This window comes from Melanaphis sacchari, unplaced genomic scaffold (genome assembly GCF_002803265.2).
Source record: "Melanaphis sacchari strain LSU unplaced genomic scaffold, SCAv2.0 Contig4_pilon_pilon, whole genome shotgun sequence".
NCBI classification, from domain to species: Eukaryota; Metazoa; Arthropoda; class Insecta; order Hemiptera; family Aphididae; genus Melanaphis; species Melanaphis sacchari.
The window spans coordinates 496,396-520,101 of record NW_020271335.1 but is presented as its reverse complement, the minus strand read 5'-3'; the positions used below and the strand labels follow the sequence as shown (position 1 = coordinate 520,101).

The window sequence follows — 23,706 nt, the reverse complement described above, 5'->3', positions numbered from 1 at the left end:
TAAATTACTTAAAAAGCAAAAATACAATTTCACATGCGTATAATAAAATGCAATGTACCAATTAGTACATAGTATCTGACAGTAGTATGTCCAAGGAAAATGTACGTTATAAACATTTCTTATATATCACTTATACTCAGTGATTTTCTGTTAACAGTTAATACTCAAAATTATCTCAACAATTATTTAAGTTTTTAAAAATGATGTTCTTACAATTTTTAAAGTTTTGAAAGACAATATACATTTGTGGATTCATATTCTGAAGTAGAATATTTTTCCCAAAATTTTGATGTAAAGAATTTGGAACGAGTACTTGTATTTATATAATTGTAAGTATTGAATGCATTACGGTGTTGACGTGTTAGTACAGTAGTCATACAATACGCTTGTTACATTATCACTGTTTATTATTTACGCAATTCATTATTTAAATTTATATTGTGAGTACTTTCTCTATTTTTTACACGAGTAGTATAGATATCACTCTTATAAAACCAAAAAATCTGAATAAAAACTACCATCATCGCCAAATTCACAAAGTGAAAAAAAAAATAAAATCTTTCAACTAACAAATTGCCAACCCCCCCCCCCCCAAGATCAACCAATATATATAAAAAATATAAATATAATTAATTAAATAAATTAACATTATAATATTTATACTACAAATTATTTTCAATTAACAGTCAATGTTACAGATTTTGCTTTTATTAATAATAATCAATAAAAATGTTTTCAAATAATAGTTAATAATACATATTTTTAGAAATTATAATAAATGTATAGATATTTTTTTATTTTTTTTGAGTACATTTGTTTAAAAAATAATTTAATTATTTTCAATAATATACATTGTTTTTAAATATTAAATGATAATATAAATTGGTAAAAATAACTGTTAATAATAAGAAAACATTTTTATTTTTATTATTACAATCAGACTTATTTTTTTTTTATCCAAAACAACCTAATCTTTAATATTGTTAAATACAACTATTTTTACATATTTATAACCTATTAATTTTTGTTTTCATAATTATCTATGCTTTAAATTTTTTTTTTTTTTTATTTGGTTGGGTATATTATTAATACTAACTACAATTTATTTTAGTAAAACATCTATATGAACTTATTTTATTAAAATCTCTAAGTATGTAAAATTATTAGGGTACAATTTATAATATTGTTCATTGAAGAGAGCTTGAAAGGTTCATACTTATTAGTGGTTTTAATTAAATTTGTATTATAACTATTAAAATATATTTAATTGATAATTATTATCAAGTAAAATCACTGTACAACGTAAGAAAATTTAACGAAAAAAGGCAGTCGGAAAAAATAACCTTTTTATTATGGCACAGATGAGTTAAACGATAGGGAGCGCAACGTGTTGCAAACATTAAAAAAACAACAACAGACACATCCGCTTCTTCTGTTTTTGTTGACTTCAAATCTAACAACAATAACAAGGATATTCGTAATCTATCATCACTAATATAAACCATAATCAAGGTGAAAATACTTTATATAGAACAAAGAGTAGTTCACCGTAGCATCATAACTACTAGGTTTATAAGCACACCTTAAATTACTTTAATCAAGCTTCCCGCTGTTTTAGTGCAGATAAGATCGCTCGTCAGTCGTCAGTCCTCAAATGTGTCTATCTAGCACATATTAAACGTTGTATAACAGAGATAAACCAGTCCAGACAAAAAATATTCTTGCTTTTTCCCCTTTTTTAAAAAAATTGCTAGTTATATTATTATGAATTCATAATAATAATTATGTACGCATTCACTATTCACGTATAAATCCATAAAGATTTGATAATATCACATATTGACGAGCTTTGGTTTAAAATGACAGATAATGTCTAAAAGCTGAAAAATATCCACACATGTGAAATGTTTATTATCAATAATAGACGTATAGTTGATGTTAATCAAAATATATTGCTATAGTTTTTTTTTTTTTTCAGCACAAAAAGCTTATTGATAGAAATATGATGAATTGATAAACACTTTTAAACATAGTTTTTTCACTTACATGTATTTTAATCGAAAATATGACACATTTCTACATTTCAATTGTTTTTTTACATATAAAATTTCTTTTTAGTTTTTTTTCAAATATTTTAAAGTCCTTTTTCAGGATTTAACATTTATATTAAATTAAAAATTTTGAACTCTATTTAAATTAATAGCTACTTGTTTAAAATTTGATTTTTATTTATTTAAATTCATAAAAAAAATATATATATATATGGCTAGAAATATAAAATTAAATTATATGTTGACTTTAAAAAAATAAAACTTAAGAAAGTAAAAAATATTATATTTTTTTTCAAAAATGTTGTTTTGTAATAACTTCAAACTATAACAAAAAAATAAAAATACTTTCAATAATATTGCAGGATATATATTTACTAAATTAAAAGAAAGGCGATTACCCTTTTTATTATTTTCACTTAAACATCGCTAAAATTTTCTAAACTATTTTTAATTAAGAAAACTGAATATATTCTGTGGTATACAATTTTATGTTCAATTATGCACGTTCTTTATCACAAATGCAATGTTATTATAATTTCACGGAAATACAACTTAATATACAAAAGTTGTGCGCACTTTTCAAATTTTTACTAATAACTTGTTCCTTGAAATCTAATACTATTATTTGATATACTTTTAATATATTTATTGATTAAAATTGTTCCAAAACATACTTAAATTAATAACTTTATTCTATTGTCATAATTTTAAAGAATTATTTATTCTATTTTATATCCAATACTTATAAAGAGTAAAACTAAATAATAATAATTTACATTTTTAATATAACATTTAAAAATAAAAATAAATATTTTTATACAATGAAATTTAAAACCAATTTTAAATCATTTATAAATTATAATTTACAAAGATAAATTAATAGCATTAATAAAGACTACAAGAAATCAATAGCTAATATAATATTAATACAGATAATAAAAGTATTTTACACAAATAAAAATTAAATACGAATAGAAAACTGCCGTAATAAATGGAATATCAGAACATTTTATTTTTTCAACATACAATGGTAATCATTAATAATATAATGTACCTATAGTAAAAAGTAAACTAAATATATTCAAATAACACTTTCCAAATTTTCTACGTATGAAAAAAAATAACAAACTTAATTAAAAGACTAAATAAATGATTTTATAATAATATCAACCAAGCGCTAAAAGTTTTAAATAATTTATCTTTCAATAACACATTTTTAATATAAATTCAATTTTAATGCATATTATTAATCACTAAACTCAAGCTTATTTATTTAAATTTTGGCAAAATCCAAACTATGACATTAATTTTTATGATTACTATGGTTTTCGATAGAGTTTATACTTTTACTTTTATATAATTCCATCTAAAAATAACTTTAGTAAAAAAATAAATATATATTTATTTAAATATTCAATTTCGTAAAAATTATAACTATTTAAGTATCTAAAAAAAATTTGTATTTATGTACTTCCAAAATTATGTAATTTTTATAACTAAAATTAATCAAGAATTGAACATTAAATTTAAATGTTATTTTTACTCTGCTTAAAACTTGAAATTTACACCATATCTTAATAATTCTAATGTAAATATTTAATGAAAATTCCAAGTACTTATCAGTTATTCATTTTTTAATTACAATAGAACAAAAAATGATACAAAATGGATTTTGTTTTAAATCAATATTGCGTATATATTACCATTTTTTCATATTTTTTTTTTTTTTTTTAGTTTTATTAAAGTATGGGAATTTTAATTCAAACTACTCTCCACTCTCCAACCTAACAATCAATAGATTGTCAGAAATCACATTCAAAGTTGTATATTTAAGCAATATTACGAATCCAAAAGGGTATGACAGACACAAAAAATAAAAATTTAAAACACTCACATTAATATAAAACCAATTCATTGTTTCACTGGGAATCTAAAAGCAACGATCAGATTTTAAGTGCAATTATAATTTATATGTATACACAATATACATATACTATATTATCATAGTTATAACATGACTTATTGATATGAAAATATATTAACATATTATTTTCGTTGTAGGTAAATGTAAAAACATTCGTGTTTTTATCCCAAATTTAAACAAGCTGCAAGCCTAAATTTAACCGAGATATCTTCTTATATATATAAACTCAAAAAACTAATGAACCGTATTCTATAAAAGTTATTATCCGTCATACATAAATTTAATTTCGGTTAACGAAAATTTAATATTATTTTTTTTCATTTAAATGATCGCTGTTGGTTATAGATTATATTACTATTATTATAATTATTAGTAATGTAATTATAATTAGTAAATAGTAATAGTAATTAGTTATATGGAATATAAAATTATTTACAGATATATTTTTAAAAAAAAAATTATAATATAAATGTATTAAGATGAATAGGTACCAATTTTAACAGTATTGAATTTACGTTGGACTTTTAAACATAAGTTAAATATGGCTCTAGTTTTTTTTATGTTTGCGTAAAAAACTTATCCAAAATTAAGAAATTTAATAGGAAATCATAATATTAATAATTATTATTTAGTTTATAATACATATTTGAAGATAAATGGAAAACGATATGAAAATAGATTAATTTTAGTTCTGGCGAAGTCAGAAAATACAGCTAGTATTATATAAAATCGTTTGATGCGGTCGATTGCGCCTATCGATTTGATCGTAAATAATTATTGTAGATCATTAGCGCGTATTTAGTGTGTCTTTTTGATATAAAATGTACTACGTTAATTAGAACAGCTAGACAGTAGGCAAATAATATTAACACTCACCGAAATCGTAATACAAATACGCGGGCAATCGATATTTGTCGGGTAATGTCAATATTTAAATAAATTGAAAACTATAAAATATGACCGACACCACGTTCAGTTCAGTTTGAAACAATTAGACTCTATTAACTTCACAAATTATCCAAACTTCAGAGGAAGTAATGCTAATGCGGTTCATTCTCATGTTGTAGTTCAAAAATAAAAGAAAAATGTTATCCAAACTTTATGTATATCGTATAGTCGTATGAGATCTTTGCGACTTTGTAACAACTTTTTCAAATTTAAGCGACCTTGATTTTATTAATAAAATTATTTATAGTCCGGTAACATTATATTTATATACATAATTATATACACGTACGTAGGTCCTCTTACCAGAAGAGTTAAGACCGTAATTAGGGATTTCATGAGTCTGGACCCCGCCGCCCTCCGAAATTGTTTTCCAGCTGCGACCTTGATGTAAGTCAGCGATATTTGAAACTAATACGCACACGGAGTTACAAATATGATTAAATTAAATCATAGTGTATATTGATCTGTACATGGTTAGGATAAACGTAAAAGTTTTTTAAAAGTTCTCCCCGTGAGTCCTTTTTTATTATAATTATATCTTTAAATAACAATAATAGAAGAAAACATAATAATCATAATATTCTGGCGCTTGTTGCATCATCAAGTTTGAGTGTTTGGCTGACTTGAGGTTACTGTATGCATCTTAACTTACTAGTAATCATAATTAACCGTAGCTAAAGCTTTCAATATATTATATCATTAAAAATAAATTTGAAAAAAATGTCTACAAAATATAAAAATTATTTATTGAAAATATTTTAAAAGAATAATAAATACTAATACTTTAACAAATAATCTGGGAAGGACGATACCAATCTTAACAATAATGAATTTAGATTGGTTTTTAAGTTGGCAAGCGCTACTATTTAACGACAAATTATTACATAAGGTCCATCATACTGTTATTATTTTGTACTGTACAACCGTCAAAATATGCTATCGAACAAAACATTTAACATAATATAATATAGTGATAGTCGTGTGAGAGAAGGAAAAGAGCTATTTCGTATCGCGTCTGTCGAGCCCAAAATGTTTTTGTTGCCAAGTTTTTGAGATAAAAATATTTCTGTACACTCGTCTTGTTCGGAAAAACCACTATACTATAGTAATCCTACAAACCTCACGCGTATAGTGTATAATATATATGTACAAAGTGATCGCTATATACGTACTCTACATATATATTACCAATATGTTTATATATACTATACAATACCTAACCATGTAGGTATATTGTACACTTGTGTATTTTAACGTATCACGCAAACATCTACGGAGGAAAATTGAAAGAATATAATATTTTGGTGCAAAAGGGTATAGCGTAAAATCGCTCGTCGTTCGCCGCCTGGATTGATGCGTTAAAGTGGTGCACATCCAACAGAGTATAATATACACACGCGCCTAGACTAGTTGTGCGTACTGCATAATACATGCATTATGTATACGCAGTAGTCGTCTAATGGAACACATCGCCCAAAGTGGCCCTGATAGAGGTGGAAAAGGGGATGATGAAGGAATAACGAAAAAACCGCGTATCTGCCGCGAAACATCATTCGTCAAACGGCTCGACCGTGGTGTGGGGGTGAAGAAGTGTTAATGGGTATGTATGTGTATTGGGAGAAAAGGGGAGAGAAAAGTAAAAGCAAACGGACGTCAACGTGACCGGAAATCTGTGGTGTTCTAAGAAATGTATAATATATTTATATAATATATGTATAGATCGCGACAAGAGAGGAAGAAAAAAATCCGTTCTCTTCTTTTCAGTAACGTACTTAACTAGAGTGCACTTCGTCGAAGTGAATAAATACTATAACACCCTATAGTAGTGTATATTTACGTATATACTAATAATATGAGTACTCGTGTATCATAAAATATGATAATAAGCTTGTAGAGAAACGGCAGCGCGTTTAATTTTTACCTCCATCGCGAGTCTCGGTGCACATTTCTGTAGCAATATGGAAAACACGTACAAAATAAAACACGATAGACTATCGCAGACCGGATAAAATACCGAGATTGTATTATTACTATTATTATTGTCTAAAAATCTTTTATCTTGGCGCGACAGAAAATGGGTCGCGAGGTCGAACCGCGCATCGAAAATTTCCGATCCTTATATCGTTATAATAATTTATAATAATGATGTATACAGTAACTGCTATATGTTAACTCTTACGTGATATAGCTATGAATGATAATATTTTATTATAAAATACACTTTATGACGTTATTTTCTTTTGTTTCACTAAAATCGATTGATACTTTTTAATCAGATGGGGTAATTTTATTATTCTACTATACAATTGTACGCTATGCACAGGAATTTATTCATAATTAATGATAATACGATTACGTATGAATCTTAACACTCAAAACGCTCGAACGGCCGACCATCGTTCCCCATAATTTATATTGTTGCAGTCTCGTGGGCAATGTGTATTATTCACATAATATGTTTATCGTACATGAATATATACAAACAAAAACTACCTACAATTTCATCATAGTGTATAGAAAATATCACACTGCTTATAAGAAAAAATACAATTGAATTTAACGGTTTCATTCGATAAGTTTTGGTTACTTTTTATTAATGTAAAATTTTTATTGCAAATTTAGAGAAAAAATGATGCGTACCATAAGTATAAATCGTGTTAATATAGTCTTTATACTTGGCATTAGTACACATCCAATTATTGTTTGATTCATAATTTAGACGATACAGGTATAACAATATCCATAAAAATGAATTTGTTCCTAATTTATGATTTATGTAAACTTATCTTTAAAAATCGATTTACCTATGCCTATTTTTTTTTTTTTTTTTTTGATTAAAATGAAAATTTATAGTTTCCCTTATTTGAATGATTGAATATTATGCGCGTAAAAAATGTTAGTACACTGCCTTGGCATTTGCTTTAAACATTATAAATTGATTAATCAAAATAGTTTGCAAAATTATTATTAATTCTTTTTGATTGCAAATGCAATTAGCCTGACAAATTGTTAGCGACTTAAGAAAAAGTTAATTTACATATAAAATGTATTTATAGAAATAAATGGGTTTTCATCAAGTTTTTACAAATTAATGTTACGCAGAAATAACTTGTCTGTTCCACTTATTCACCAATACTAAAATACTTAAAATTGAACCACATCAACTTAAGTAGATCTATTTTTTTTTAAGAACATATTAATGCATATAAAAAATGTTAATACAATTTCAAATCTGAAAGCATAAATCACGTTTGAATATACGTAGAAATAGGAAACAAATTGTTTAAAATTTGAATTCAGTAGTGTTATAATGTTTATCTGTATAGCAGACGAAAATAAATAAATATGAACTCGAATTATGCGAATGTTGGCTAATTTGAAGTACTTTTATAATGTACCAGATTCTTTTTAATTAAAAGTCAAAGAACAACTCAAGAGACGCGACTTTCTTGATATACGTATATTTATAGACACTATATATCTACTTCAAAATCTTAATTTAAATTATATTATTATTAAAAAAAACTTCAATACTTTTTTTTTTAAATATCTGTCTATAGGTTTATCTATAGTACAATATTGTTATATTTTACTTAAATTGCTTAAATATTTTACTTGATTTTTAGTAAATAAATTTGCTTATGAAATAGATACACACATCACTAATTTTCATACTCAATATGCTAATACCTATAAAATGAGTTAAATTTAAAAACGTATATTAATATATTTTACGCAAATTTGTCGTTTTAAAATTATACCTATTAAATTATTTTATTTTAATCATGTGAAATTTAAGCTTACATATATATATTACATAACTAAAAATAAATAAAATAATTAAAAAAATAAAAATAAATAATTATATCACATGACGTGTAAACGAACAATTTATATTTATATTTCAAGAAACTGATTTTAAGACAATGTATTAATAAGCAATAACTTAATTTAAAATATTGACGATATCAGATATACTGGTTTACAAAGTATGGTAAGCAATTACAACACGTGTATTAGATATTAGAAATATTTATAGATTTAATTCAATAGTTAAAATAAATATTTATAATAAAACTTGCGAAATATAAGCGTTGTACAACTACTAATAACATTGTGCCAATATCTTTAAAGTATCGATACATCATACCCAATTATTATTATTATTTAATACACATGAATATTTCATTATTTTTAAACCGTTTTACAAAACGACGAGACGTACTATCTAACCAATATAATTTATAAGTTGTCCTACATTCAGCATAAAATCAAATGCAATATGCATAACATCGCATGTATATATGATTGTTGTGATTGTTTTATTACGACGATCGAACCGTAAAACACATCATTTCTTAATATATTCTATATATATATTGAAGCCAAACGTTTTGTAAACATATTAGTTTTCGCTTGGCGTACGTTAGCGAGAAATGATGCAATATTGCGTCCTACAAAAAAGTATTACATATAGACAATGTCTGACAAAATCGCAGTTATAATATGTTTAATCATATATACATATGTGCACTCGTATATGTGGTAAAAAGGCGAAAAACGAAAACGATGACACACGACTTACTACTCGACGACGATGAAAACGAGGCACCTATGTGTAAGTGAGGGGTGAGGGATGTTCGAAAAGAAAAAATTACGATGGTTTATCCTGTATAATGCATAATCCGAATGACTGGGTTCTTTTCGCTTGGCCTAGCTATAGCCCGACCACCGCCACCGCGACCGTCACCACTTCCCGCATTGGATATTGTAGCGATGTTTTATCGTCATAATAAAAACAATGGCTTTGTCGAGGGACGTCGTGGAAAAAAAATAGTTCACTCATAGTGGGTGTGTGTAAAGGTGGATAGAGTGTAGCAGGAGGGAATGGAGAGATATGTAATAAGGAAACCTCTTGGAAAAGATTACATGACTCTCCTCCACCATGCCGTCGACAACTACCCTGTTCTTATATACGCGGTGGCGGCAGTTAACGATAGACCCGCTCGGCAAACGTAAACAAATTGTTGCAGCCGCACCACACACACTCACTATCTGAGCAATACGCGTATATTCGTTTTTCGCTGGCGGACAAATTACATTGTAAAGAAAACACTACGGGTTTTTTTTTTTTTTTTTTAAATGCAATCATTTCCATTTCTTTAAATGCGACACCTAAATTGGATCCTGTAAAAGTATTCAAATGTGCATGTATGACGTGTAATTCGAAGAAAAAATATATATATTACAAAGATTTTGTATTTTTTTTTCTTTTCAGTTAAACTTTTCAAAAGATTCAAATGAAAATATGGGTGACCGATTTGATGGATATGCACACAATCCGACTGTGTTTATTTTTTATTTTCTAGTTGTTTTATTTGGCGAACTATGGAGAGTTTGGCTTCTAGAGATTTACGTTGACATACTCTATAGAAAGAATCTCAATATTTAAAATTTAATCCTGATTTTCTTTATATTTAACTGTGCCAAACAACAGGGGTAATAATTGTTTTGTTTTTTATTCATAACCACATATCATGGCCATGTGTTGGGGTACAAATAAATTATAAAAAATACTGCACAAAGTAATTAAAGTACAACATTTTAAATTCAAACGACTAAAGAACGTTTCTATCTGCCTACGATGTTTTTTATTCCATTTTATTTAATTTCCAAAGAAAATAATAAATTATTCTTTTAATTTTAAAATTATTTTACTTGTTTAAAAACCAAAAAATAATTTTGTTAATATATTTGAAATTTAATTTTTACGTAATAATAATGAACGTTAAGTTAAACAATTAACATATTTACTAAAGATTATTGCAGATTAATGATTATTAACTAATGTATTTTTATCTTATTTTCTAACTTATGCCTATATGATATTGATATTCTCATTAATTAATTTAAATATACATAATATATGTATATATATTCCTTTTATTTTAAATACATTTAGATATCTTTGATAATTTATGTTATGATTTAATAATTATTATTTTTTATAAAATTTAGTATTACACTAATGCCATAGGACACTACTTTAAATGAAACGATATTTCTAAATATTTATCAAAATATTTAAAATAAGATCTTTAGGTATAAAAATCCCAAAAATTTAAGTTCAAATAAATACATATAATTAAAGAAAAAGAGAGTGAGCATACTAGGTGATTCATCCAATTGCTAATATATGGTAATATGACGTATGTATACAATGTATGTGCTAAGGAACATTTATTTATTTTTATTGATTTTAAATCAATGGATAAAATATGGAAATGAACATCTCTTTCCTATTTCACATAACAATTCTAAAAAATAAACATTGTTGAAAACTAAAAAATTATACTTTCAAATAAAAAATAAAACAAAAATATTTTATTTTAATAAAATTATGTTAATATCTCACACAAATATTCAACTAGAATCAAAAGATATTCTACTGAACTTATCACTATTGTTATTTTTATAGTTTAAATTGATTACAGCTCTATTGTATAATAAATTTTATGTGTAGGTACCTTGTTATTGAGTAGATTACTTTAACGGACATGCTAAATATAAAACAATAATTCATCAATGAATACCAAAAATGATTCTCAATGGAATCAGATTATCGGTTTCCATTTCTAAGGATATTTTATAAAGCATTTGTACTCATATATATTACAGTAAAGGTTAAACTAATTTTTGTCGAAAACAACGAATTTATAATAAAAAAAACCTATTATAATATTTATATTATTGTTATCAATAGGACGTAAATTTTAATGACTGAGCTTATACATTATTTTAATAGATATTTATAGAGGAAAAAATTTAAAAAATTCAAATATCTATAAATAATGTAATAAGAAACAAAATATTTCAATATTTGGTAAAAATTTTAAGTATTTATAAAGTTTTACAATCGATTTTTGACACACAAAAAAAAAACTTATAATGTAAAACCAAATACTCCGCTCAGAATCCGAGTAAATATTTCTTTTATTACATTACAAAAATAAGTTAAAACTTGTTAAACTAAATAAAAGTTAGATAATATATCAATAATAATAACAAAATTTAATTTTAATAATCTTAAAATAAAATGTTATATCTTTGTTTAAAAATGTTGGTAAATAGTTACAAATATTTTCAAAAGGCAAACAAATACTTAAGAGAAGCAAGCGTAGCCTGTAAATAATATTATTTTTCAGACAACTTAATAAAACTTCTTTGCACTGTTTAAACTTAAAAGTCATAATACAAAACTTTTTTTTAAAACGAAATTCCATGATACTTCTATCAAAATGTATACACCATTTTATATAATATACCTTTATTAAAATTAAAATAAATAATAGTTTAACGTTTAAAAAATTATGAGGGTGAGATTTAAATCAACCACAATAATCGGTTGAATTTTAATTGATATTAGCATAGACAAATAATTATTTAAATATTATTATTTAATTGTAGCGTTATGATGAAATGTGTTAATGTCATTGCCAATTATTAACAATTTTTCGAGAACGTTTATTCGAATAATTTATAATTTAGAGAGTTATTTCACAACCTCAGTTTTCTCGATCAATTCATATTCTACTTTTTTGAAAAACATGAATAAATAATAATATATATTTATCACTAAGTTATGACATTTAGGCATTTGGCTAAAGGCGCCATAACAAATCACTGCGCATAATCATATTATGATAATAATAAAACCCCGCACTTTATAGTGGGTGACACGTGTTTTCTTTTTCCTTACTGCCGTTAAACGCACTGTATATTGACAGTGATTTATGTACGTCCATCTCAGGAGCAGCGACCCCTCGGCAGACAAATTTCTAGTGGTACACAATTAACTTTTATCCGGTGAGACGAGGGGTAAAACGAAATTGTTTGAAAAACAACTGTACGACAGTGCAACGACAATCGTCGATCGTTCATCGTCGATACGCAGACCCGGTCCTCGCAGTCTTCGTGCCCGTCGCCATCATCGTCAAAATCAATACTATATATCTGTATCATATATATAAGTCATACAACGTCTCCCTATCCCATATACATTCGAACGAAACTAATGAGTTAAGCTAAACAAGCACAACTTTATTGTCCATAGTCTCTGCCGCCGTCGGTCGTTTCACTACAGTCATTTAATCTGACTTGCATGAAAACATATATACGCGTGTATAATATATATATACACGCGTGTATGTGTGTGTGTGTGTGTGTGTGTGTGTGTGTGTGTGTGTGTGTGTGTTTGTGTGTGTATGATGAGACGGAGGGTTAAGTGCAGGAGGAACGATTGGTTCCTCGTGTAAAACTAATGTGCATCGACGGACTACGGCCATAGCTGTCATCGTGGTGCACGCGCTATATAACCGTTTTCGCTCCCCCTAGTTATTTTAGACGTCGCTTCGGAGTATATACAAACACTGTCTTATATATTTTCCCTGTGTGTTTACAGTATTCTCAAAAACCCGTCATAGAGCTGTGTACAATATACAAAGGGGTTGAAGATTTTATTTTTAATTTTGATTAAACCGTGTATACGTCATAAATATCCTCCCGTTTATGAATACTTCGTGTGTATTCCGCATGTACATAATAGCCCATGCACACGTTGTGCAGTGTATTTGACACGATCTTGTGTTAACCGTACGCACAAGGCTAGTGCCGTTTTAAGGCACTACATATATAAAGATTGCTGCAATTTATATACAATTAGTTCCATCGCGCTATAAAAACTGTCTTGTCTACGAAATTAATATTTATGATGGCGATTATATCGTCTTTCTAAGTAGGTACCTAACCTAGTCCGTCATCGAGTGTACTACAGATACTACAGATGAATAACGGCAATTATATTATTCATATAGAAATAAATATGTGTATAATATAGTAAACAGAGGCCTAATGTTGACGATAGTATTGATTAACATATAATATTAAATAATAATTGGCTCAAATATGTTACATATATATGAGAAAAATTCATAACATCGGTATTTTTATCACTATGTCTATTAATTTCCATGTATCAATTAATATGTACTACTTTTTTAAAGGGATTAAATCCGTTGATTAGTATAAATAAATAAATGTACGATTGATAGTAAAACGCAAAAATAGTACAAGGTTTTAAATAAAACAAACTTGCACTCTCTTCAAAAACAGTACTACTCACACATATTATATACAAGAAAATAAAATAATCGACTTATAAAAAATATGCTAACGGTAAGGAAAATAGTTTCACAACTCTTACATACCTGATTCTTTATTTCACGCCGTAAATCTAATGCTCAATAGGTCTCACCATTTTGCTTGTTATTGTCTATTAAATTAAACCGAGTACCCGACAATAATGATCCCTAATATCCTATACACAAATACAATTTCTCACGAAAAGCATGAAATGTAAGGTATAAAAAGCTAAATGTAAAAAAATCATTACACATATTTACATGATTTTTGTAATATTTTTAGAAATTCTAACTCGTAATTTGAGATAATTACACATAAAAACTAAGTATACCTAATATTTTACCTTTAAAGTTATATCAATCTATCTTCTAACATTATTTAAACTTAATTAATCTACTTTAAATTAAAATACAACATGCTTTTCTAAAAATTTCAATAACATTAAATATTATAAACGAAAACTAACAATTGAAATTTATCCGTGTAAAGAAATAATTGTTATATATTACAAATGACATATTCCTTTATCTAAAATTAAAAAAAAAATTATTAAAACCAACCTTAAAATATTTAAAATAAAAACAAACACCATATATCCATTTATGTAGAAATATCCATGTGATGTCAAAAATAAAAATTTTTTAATTTTCCTAAAGAAAAAAAGTATCTTTCGATAAATCATCCTATTTGTAAAAAGTGATGATTTTGTGGATCATTAAATAATTATCCAATGAACCGTGTTTCGGATAATTTTGATATCCTACAGGTAATACATCGTTACATTTATAGAGCAAGTAAAAGTTCAATTCCCAGGATTTTCCAGACTTTAGAGCTTAATTAAATTTCGTAATATTTTACATTCAACAATAACAATATTATGATAACAATTGTTTAAGTACTTACTTAAATTATTTAAGCCCGAATACCGTTATTATAAGAATAAATTAAAATTTAAACACAATTAATAGATGATTAGAATACTCAGAATACTCATTAATGCCTTTCATGTTAAAACCATTATCAAAATTCCTGAAAATGAAATGTTAAATTTCAATAGCGTAAAATCTAAAAGATAAAAATATATATTTTCATTAACTATAATTAATACAGAATCATATATTTGTATTTTTGTAAATTACACGATAATTAAGAGTATATGCATAAAATGTATAATAAACAAGTTATTTAACTACAAGTTGTAATAAATAAACATTACGAATAACTTATCCCAAATGTGTTCCAAATTTCAACAGGTTAAAGCCAACAAGTATTTAAGCCCAAGTATTTATAATTTTAGCACAAAAATCAAGTTCTCGAAATTATAAAAATAGTGGTAAATAAAAATAACTAATAATATTATACTTAAAAAAGGCATCAAGTAGATAACCACTCGAAGTACAATACAGGTATCTATTATATCCTCATAATTTAGTAAATCATTATAATGGATGTGTTAAATTAAAATCATTATATACTATATAGGATAATAAATTATTTTAAGACAAAGATGATGTAACTTTTTGACAACCAATGTTATCAAGAAATAATTAAAAAATTAAAATGTTAACAAAAAATTGTAATTTTTTTTATACATTATTATTTTGAAAAATAATGGGAATATTTTACTTCACCTCCTCAACTCCTACTAGTAAAAACTACACCCAATTTTCTATAAAAAAATTGATACTTTTAAAATTAAAAATCGAAGCATTTTTTTATCATATAAAATCATTAGACATAAAAATAAAAAACACACATCATTGTAAAATTTATTAAAACTAAGAATTAGAATCATTTTTGATACACCATGTTTTTTTTTTAATAATTTTGGCGTTTTCTTGAAAACATATAACAACACAGTTAACTTATTGCTGAAAAACTTTGATCGGGAAACAATAATCTCTTATTAATGTTACCGGCAAGCTAAATGCACAACAAATATTTTATATAGAAACAGCACACAGTGCACACGCGTCTTTCTCCAACAATTGTTTCAAATAAACAAAGACTCGTGTGTACAAACTTACACAAAACGAGTAACAACAATAACGTATTGCTGCAGTATAAAACACATAATCGAACATTGCCCAAAACATGGCACGTACCAAAAGCAAATATACACACACACACACATTTACGACTCCATGATCAAAGAAGACGTGAACACGTCATCGTCGACCGTTTTAAACTCATCAAATATAATACACAGCACATGAAATCATATTACATAATATTATACTGGATAACGCGTGAATTAATCATAATAGTTTATTTCCGTGAACATTGCAATACATTATGTAGCAAAAATATGAGATCAATATGAATTTAACGAGACATATTATATTACACAGTAATGTTACAAACCACTGTTTACAAAACCAAACCAGCATAAAGTTAAAATATGAAATTACTGCTATGACGCTATGTAGCAACGTTTGATACGTGATGATTTTAATAATAAAATAATATAATATAATGCATATACTTTACGAGGACGTAACGATAATAACTATTATTAATAACAATATACAAGAATTTGTCTCTTCCAAAATATCGATGAATATTTTTACATTTTTCAGTCGTGATTCATCCCTACACGGTGACCGTGGCAGTGTGGTGGCGGCGATGTACGCGCGTGGGCGAATCATTCTTGTCGGCGAAGGCGGCGAGGGGACTTTGTTTTTAATGTCCGTCTTGGCGTCTGTCTGTGTAGTTTTCCACCCTATATAACTTTATACGACCCCTACCGAACCGCTTTGGCACCACCGTCGCCGCCGCCACGTCCCTCTCACGCCGCCGGAACAAAAATATTATTTGCCAAAAACCACCACCACTGCCGCCACTGAAAACACTGTCGGAGTGTTGTTGGGCGAGAAATTTCACGCAGCTCCAAAGTGAAAGAAGACCGACCATTCTCGCTGTACACGACGCCACCGCCAGCGACTTTTATATACGCGACCCGCTGAAAAAAGGCAACGAGCATAATTCGATTAAAAAATGTCAGCCAACCGTGAAAACGAATTTCCGAGCACCGGTAACGTACCTCCAGGACGTTCTGCTTTTATTTGTCTCTAAGCTCCATCCTGGACACTAATTTGTGCCGCAGCTATATACGGTTGGTCTCCACATCGATCGATGCATAATAATTACCATTTAATTACATATACCTTTCGAAAGTATAAATACGTTCGACGCAAATATTTTGTTTCATTTAACGTACTATGCGTATTTGTACAGATTTAAAATATTACCGGAGAATTAAAAAAAAAAGTCCATTATAAATCATGTGGTTCGTCGATTAGCAGTTATTAACAGGAAGTTTTTTTATTTCAATGATTCAATAACTTTACTATGGTTGATGTTATGGTCTATTCAATATACCTAATAAGCATATTATTACTTACAAGCAAGAACAGCTGAACGTGAATAATTTAAAATAAAAATATATCTTTTTTTATTAAACTTTTGAATCAATTAAATTAATGTATGGAATAATATATGAATTATGTAACAGATTTTTCATAACTTCATACAAATTTATCGAAAATTATCTGATTCATTTTAATATAAAATTTAATTATTAATTAAATGTAATTATTTTTTTAAAAATGTAAATAAGTCTACGTAGAATGGATAACTAAGTTTAATAAAGGTAATGATGTAGTGAACAGTTTTACTGAAATAAATTATCCACTACACATTTGAATACTACTTTTTGAATAACCACAAGATAAAATTAACAATTTCATAAATAAAATCAATACCAATTATATTTATTTTAATGTATTTAAAATGGAAATAATTATTAATTAAAAAATAATAAGATTAACTCAATATTTTTATAAACACATTTAGTTATTATTTATTCATAAATTCTTACCCCTGGAATAGAAATTTCAAATTTACGATTTTAAATTTTTGGCATGTATCATCTACATCTAATCAATATAAACAAAGATGTAATAAGAATCGTGCCAAAATATAAACTCGCTGTCTTACTCTATCCAAACATCCAGATCAAAAATCACATTGGACTACCTGTATATTTTTATTTTAGATGTTTTTAATGTTCAAAAATCACATAATATACATAATATTATAAGTACAACTTGGGACAATAAAAAAACAGTGCAAAACAAAATCAAAATCTGAATATTAATATTACTAGCATTAAAATATTATATGTTATAACTTATAATGTATTTATTAAAAAATTAGTTCTATAAAAAGTTGTGATTATTATCACGGACGATTAGTTAAATTAAATGTAAATGATTTTTTCATTAAACAATTTTAAAGTTAACAGTTGTTTAATTAAGTCAGAACACAGCTATTTCCACAAATTTTCGGTGATTAAAAAATTAACATATTTACGCAATAAATCCTATACCCACGCAGTACATAATAATTCTCCAAGTTGATGGTAGGTGTAATAAATTTTAATTTGAATACCATATTTATATTCAGGTATTTGTATTTCACGGACATCATCATTAACATAATTTATAATTACAAGCTTTCATCAGTTCACGAATAACACGAATAAATTTAAAAGATCTTTTTAAAAAACAAATCATATGGCTGACATTATACTTCAACATACTTGTGTTTCACAGAGATAGACGTTGAAAATTGGCTAGAATATGTTGAGTTAAACACAGTTAACAAGATGTGTCCAACATAAAATTACTGGTAAATAAGTTATGTCCTGGTGAAAAAAAAGGAATAAACAAATTGAGTCCCGACAGAAAAAAATATTCAAATACACTTTTTCTGTGCCCTTTAAAATTATAATGCAATGTAAATAATAAATTTTACTATCTTTATAATATTGTGTTATCATGAGGAGATATTAAGGGGCACGTAGCCAAACCCGGATTAAGGATCGATTGGGCCCCAGGACATCATAAACATAGTAGGCCCCCTTTCAACTTTAACTTCAAAAAAATTGTATCACCACATTTTAAAAACTGTATATTATTGTATAATTTTATCAGCACAAAAAAAAATATATATAAGGCTATATAAATTAATAGTTATATAATAATATATTATTCATATATTATAAATATATATAAACACTGTATTTGTTAAAAATAATAATAATTAAAATTGTTTCCCTTGGTTTTTCTTTTGCAAATTGTTGAATAGTTTCATAAAAATCGATCAATTGCAAAATATCATTTTCTGAATATAATATCATTAATGGTGTTAAATTTTTCTTAGTCTGGCTTGTTCTATATTTATTTTTAATTCTTGTTTATTTGGAAAGTGCTCTTTCAGTCGAACAATTATTTTTATTATATACGGGTACCTTATGCGAATAGATCAAAAATGCCTAATATCAATTATTACCACTTATACGCTATCAATTATTTTTTGTAATATCAAATTAAAAACATTTTTATTTTATAATTATTAATTATCTACTGTACCCACGAAAAAATTTTTTTTTTACTTTTTTAAACGCATTAAAAATATATATTTATATTGAAAATAAAGATGGGCCCCGTGACCGTGCCCCCCCCTTCCATTTATCCGGACTTGCACGTAGCAGAGCTTCAACGATTGTATCCATCTATCTTGATTATTAAATATTAAAATAACGAATCATACATACTAACATATAACGTAAATATTTCATTACTACACTTGAATTTTCTATAAAAATTGAAATTAAAGGCTGTCGCGCCGCTTCCATCTCGATCAATGTTGGTGATGAAAAGTTAAATAAATCAGTTTATCCGCGAAAAATAAGAATCGATCTTCCAAAATATGCAAATTCTGCCATTTCTCAATCCAAATAAAATAAATACATTAAAGTTTGACCTGATGTTATGTGATGTTTCAAATAATTTCAAAATTCTTAAATTTTTAACTTATTTAATAGATAGATAGCTATGTCATAAAATGTACTTTATCTCTTTCTTACGTATGGGCAAAATCGTCCAATTCAATATTACGCACAACTAATAGTTGTAAAGCATATTACTCTAAATTTAATTCAATACCCTATTTAAGTCATCCTAATATTTTTCAATTTATTGAAGTCATAAAGAATTATCAATGTGATATTTATATTAAAAACAGAAATACTATGATATTATCGAAGATGACGCGTAATAACATTTATTTCAAAATACAAATTTTAATGTATACAAAAATGAAAAATTTTCTAAATTTGAATTTGTAAAAACAGTTTCATCTTAATTTTTACCTAAAACATAATAATTTATGCTCTTATTATTAATTTTTTAAATGACTACAATATGACGTTACATTTCAATTTTTTATTTCACATTTTTTGTTATATATATTATCCATAAGTCACAACATGTATCATGTATGATTATTTACAAAATTGAAAATACAATTTATTATTATTAGTGTATTAATAATAATCAATACATAACAAAACAAAATGTATTATTTAAATATTAATTGTATAGTTAAATGTATAATAATAATAATAATAATATATTTGTATCATATTGTAATGAAGAATGAACAAATTTCTAGATTTGTGTACTTATATATTTTTTCATCGAGACACTCATGTATCCAAAAAACATTTGCCGGGCATCATTTGTGTAAGCCCCAGAAAATCTACCAGACAAAAATCTTACATTTCCGAAAAATTCACCAGACACAACTCGTGTAACCTGAAAACAAATCTAAGGACACAATTCTGTATTTGAGACACAACTCGTTTGCAACCGAGTTATGGGAGGAATTGGTACGGTGTACACGATGATTTGTTACAGCAGCACTTGAGCTGACATGTAAATACAATATAGATATAAATATACCATGTCGGACGTGGCAACGAGATTGGGTGGGTGAGTGGGTGTATAATGCGATTTAGGGTTAATTGCCACGAAAGCCTAAGCCGCCCCTTCCGCCAAATTATTACACCGATGTCGCGTGACGGTGGTATGCCCTCTCTTCCCCGACGACGACCGCTGACTACACCACTCACACGCCGTCGTTTAACGTTTTGTTGTTTGCCCAAAATCCGTGGTACTCACGTCTCGCATATATAATCGTCTAACATTATAATATATTTATATAAGCTCTTGCAATGTCCGTCGATATCATAACACTATTGCATTTACTTACGGTTGAAAACACAAATATTTTGTAATTGTTTTTATAAACGATAAAGGAACCGTGAATTTTTATATAAGTTTAAAAATGTTAATTATTATACTATTTTTATGTTAATTAATTGCGTGGTTAATACCTGAGTTAATACAAACAATCTAATACATATCTATCATAAGCGATACATACATACACGTGATTCACTATTAATAACAAGTTTACCACCATCCAATACAATAGTATACGTGTGCGTGAAAAACGTACAAATAAGCAATATATTAAAATTCTAATTTTTTTTGAGTACCAATCTATACACGCTGTTAATATAACGCATTTAACTTTAAATTTAACTGCTAATATTATATCATAACTATATGGAATATGAATAACTAGTTAAGTAGTGTTTTTAATTTTATATGAACATATTTCGCTATATTATCAAAATTATCGTTATAAAATGGTTATTATAAGTTTTATTTGTAGTTAAGATAAAAACTGTTAAATTTTCAAACTGAACATTGGCCATTTATTTGATTTAAATTTACTGTTTATCTATAATTCAATTTCATTTCATTATATTTATTATTCATTTTAATAACTTAATATCATATAATTAACTAAATAATTAATTGAAAAGAAATGAAAACAATAGAAGGACATTAATCTTTTGATTTCAATAAGTATTTTGCATTAAATATTCGGAATTAAGTAAATTATATTATATTATACATTCACTTTTCAACAAACTATTCTTAAATTCGAATTGAATGATTAAGTTCATATGTGAACTATAATTATAATTATTAAAATATACACTTGTTATTAAATTTCTAAAACTGTATTATATCATAACATTGATTGATTTGTGAAAAAAGTATTTAAAATAAACTCTTATTAATTTTGTAAAATAATATTAAAAATGTATCATTGTGCTCTTGTATGTTTATTTATAAAGAATATTATTTTTTTTTAATGTTTCATACTCCATAGTAAATAAAAGATTTTTATAGTTAAAACATGCAGCTATAATAAGTATAATTTGATTACCTACTTATAATACTAACTCATACTTACAATTATATTTACTTATTACTAGGGATCGGAAGTTGATGATCATTAAAAACATTAAAAAATGACTTAAAAATGACAAAAAATTATAAATATTTGCTTAAAATTAGTAAAAATTTATTTTAAAAAAAAAAGAATAATAATTACTCAAAATTATTACATTGTACTATTAAAGCATATTTTATATTGTCAAAAGTAAAAATGATAGCTAGAAATTATCTTATTCTATCGAATCTTTATCTTTACCTAACCCGTATACAACTTGTGTAAAATATTATTTTATAAAATATAAATTTAATGTAAGTACTTATATACAGTCTGTGTAAAACAAAAACTATGCGTGTAAAGATTTAATTGACAAAATCTAATTATAAATACAAGAAATTGAACTAAAAAGGAAAATAAGACCTAAAAATGACAAAAAATGTAAAATAACAATTAGTTACTTAGATTCGCATGTTTATGAAACATATCTGTGGCTAGAAGAGCATCATCTAATAAGTTCCAAAAAAAAAAATGCAAAATAAATCAACTTCCGAACCCTACTTTACTTATGTTTTAACTGAGTAACTATCCAATTATTTTTTTGGTGATTTCCTCACAATAAATTAAAAGTATACTAAAAGTTAATAAACTAAACAATAAATTAATCTAAAAAAAAATTTAATTCATACATTTTATGGCGTCAATTAAAAGTTTTGAATTTGAAGTAAATTAATCTAAGTACGATAAAAACGCAAGTGTTAGAATTAAATATTATATGAACATGTTAGCAAAGAGCCACTAGTGAGTGACTTCTTAATCATGTAAATCACAATGTATTATTCTTTTTTCCCATATATTTATTGTGTTTTAATTAGTATAGATTGTATGTTTATTATAAAAAATAAAAAAATAATAAACACGTTAATTGTAAATTTTAAATTAAGTATTACAATAATTAAAAAGTTTTCAGGCGTTCGCCTACAGAGTGGAATTAAAAATTATGATTTATACAATAATGAAATTGTATACAAATTTAAGTAGCCAGTAGAGTGGTAAAATTAAGGGCTTCTTAGCCATTTAGCTATTGTTAAATGCTTAATGTAAAGTAATAAATAATGAATACTTCACTATAAAATTACTAAATTATAATAAATATATATATATATATAATTTTTATAGTTTTACTATTTTTATTATGCGTATTATGATTTAATGTTTTTATGTTATATTTTTTAATATGCTATATTACACTCTATATGGACAATGAACATAATATAACGAATCATTCACAATGTCCTTGTGCAATAATACACCTTAAGGGTCCCAAGCGACCATTATTGTTGTAAGACCTATTGGTAGTTTAGTGAATGAAAGTAAAAGGTCAACTTAATATCTAAAGGGGAAAAGAAAACTATATAGTTAGTT

The 23,706-nt window shown here is 26.1% G+C and overlaps 1 protein-coding gene across 6 annotated transcripts in view; it reads right to left on the bottom strand.

Annotated features, from left to right (window-relative positions):
- The window catches only part of LOC112599187 (lachesin-like), a 101,980-nt gene that overhangs the window by 70,949 nt on the left and 7,325 nt on the right, over nt 1–23,706 (bottom strand). The gene's annotated exons all lie outside the window — the stretch shown is intronic.